Genomic DNA, 2,783 nt, shown 5'->3' on the forward strand with positions numbered 1-2,783 from the left:
GATAAAAGCTGTCAGATGGGGACTGGCTAAGTGGATAAGGGGAGTGGTAAAAATTTCCTTAAGAGTGGGAGTTACACCACCTACAACCAAGTAGGTAGTATTGAGACCCGTTCTGAAAATACCCTCCCTGAGCCCTACTGTGTTGGAGAACTTCCGGGCACTAGACAGGGGGAATGTGACCCTGCTAGTCCTGCTAGATCTCTCCGTGGCCTTTGTATCCTGCTGAGCAGCTTCTCAGCTCTGGGACTAAGGGGCACCATGTTATGGTGGTTCAAGTCCTATCTGTGGTGGGATTCCTGCTCTAACCCATGGCTGTTGGTTTGTGGGGTTCCACTGGGTTCAGTCTTATCCCCCATACTATTTAATAGCTATGTAAAGACACTGGGAGAGGTCATGCGGATGATACCCAGCTCTGCCTTTCTTTTCCACCTAATTCCGAGGATGCCATTGATGTTCTGAACCTGTGCTTGGTATCAGTATGGATCAGGATGAACAACCTGAAATTGACAAAACAGAGGTTCTCTTTGTTAGTAGAAAGGCGAACCAGGATCTGTTCTTGTTAAGTCTAATATCCCATCCTCGTCGCCAATTGTTAAGTCGCTCGCTTAACAAAGAAGTCGGAGAGTGATTCAGCAAGAACACAGCTTTATTCTTCAACTCAAACACAACTCCAACACGGATCAACATTGATAGCCAGAACAGACAGTTCCAATTCTACATTGCAGTTCCCCTGCTTTTAAACTCTCCCGGCTAATGTAGCCACACCCACTGTACAAATACCAACCAATACGGTTGTTCAAATAAGGACCAATCACAGACATTCCCGCTCGAGGAGCTTGCTGTAAAGTGATTGGCTAGGTGCTTCCTGGGCTAGCAATACGATTGGATTGATTTGGATCCTAGCCCAGGACGAAGCTTAACATAGCTTTTCAATCAGATGTTTCACAACACATAATGCATTCAATGGCAGCTTATGAATACATTACAGTTCTGCTAGCAGAGGTACTATCCTTTGAATGGGAGGAGGAATACGAGTAGTATGGAAAGAACGACAGGGAAACCAGGACCTCAACTAAGTACATTAAAAATGATAGGCAGCTGGGTTTTGGTAAATAAAGCAATATTCTGCCTTGTAACCGGATCTCACGATGCCTTCTAGTGTAATTTTTTAAGGGTTAGCTAAATACATGGGGGGAATAGGCTTGTCACTGCAGGCTATGACATCACAGCATATACAGAGATAGTTAACTTAAAAGAGGTAGAACAAGGTTTGAGTCCAGTGGCACCTTTAAGATCAACAAAGTTTTATTCTGGGTATAAGCTCCACTTCAGATACACGGTGTGCGTGCACACAAAAGCTTATACCCAGAATAAAACTTTGCTGGTCTTAAAGGGGCCACTGGACTCACACTTTGTTCTGCTGCTACAGACCAACCTGGATACCCACCTGAATCTATCTTAAAAGAGGTAGAGCGTCAACGAGAGTCAGTGCGGTGTAGTGTTTAAAGTTAGTCAGACTATGATCTGGGTTCAGATCCTCATTCTTGCATGCAAGCTCACTATGTGACCTTGGGCCAGCAACTTTCTCTCAGCCTAACCTCAGGATGGTAATGGTGCAAATAAAATGGAAGCAGGGATAACTCCTGTAAGCCACTATCAGGGCTGTAGGGCACCTGAAGCCAGCATCATGCTGTGTTCATGCAATGTATTTTTTTAAAAAAATCATAATGCAGTTCTGACTGCAGCCTCTAGGGGCACAGGGAAGGCAGAACCTTTTTGTAAACCAAATTTGTGGTAGGGTATGAGCTTTCCTAGGAGTTGCGGTGGCTCAAGTGGTTAAGACGCTGAACTGCAGGCTGTGGAAGGTCGTGAAATCACGTCCTCATAAAGTAACATGAAAGGAAAGTGAGTGTTCACAGAGACAAAAACAGACGATTCTGGCAACTTAAAAGAAAGAAAGTGAGTGCTGGGGCAATCCTGTAAAGGCCATTCAGAGGGCCATGCAGAGAAACTGATTACAGGAAAAAGACGTCCTATGCTAGTAGTTAATCCTACCAGAGGGTCTGTAGAGCCAAAACCAGCGTCACCTCGCTCCCTGGCACTCCCTCCTGCAGAAATAAGTTGCGCAGGAGAAGAACCTCCTGGGAAGGTCTGAGGAAGATTAGTCCATAATTGAACTTGAAGAATTCCAGTGTAATCTGGGTCTATGACTCCAGGAACAGCAAAAATCCCTTTTTTGCTGTTAGATGAGCGTGGAAGAATAAGTCCCACATGCCCAGCAGGAAGTGGACCAGAGATTTTTAAGGGTACCACTATAACTTCTCCTGGGAATTTAAAATGCACTGGCTGTTTTAAAATCAAGTCAATTCCAGCGCAGTCTTTGGTGGCACTGGGTGTAGTCAAGACAGAGCTTCCCCCTGAGGAGGATTTGGCTTCACGCTCACTGTCTATACTCTGTAAGCTCATGTCCTGAATTCCCTTGCGCGATTCTGTTAAAATAGGATAGGAAATGGGTTGGTATTCCACTGTGTTAATCCCACCTTCATCTTGGTCTCTAGTGAGATGCACTGGACACACAGATAACATTTCAGAAATCTCTTTACTTTCTTCCAAGTAAGGGTTCTGATTTTTTAAATGATCCATAAGAACACTTTGTGGAGAAGGGTGTAAGGGTGGAGGAGTTTTATCTGGTGGAACCACAGGTGATGGCTGTTGAGGCACTGAGAGTAAAGACTCTAAAATTGTTGGCACTGAAGATTCTAAGGCTTTTGGTGCCAAAGGCA

Source organism: Gekko japonicus, unplaced genomic scaffold, assembly GCF_001447785.1.
Source record: "Gekko japonicus isolate JY-2015 unplaced genomic scaffold, Gekko_japonicus_V1.1 scaffold55, whole genome shotgun sequence".
NCBI lineage: Eukaryota > Metazoa > Chordata > Lepidosauria > Squamata > Gekkonidae > Gekko > Gekko japonicus.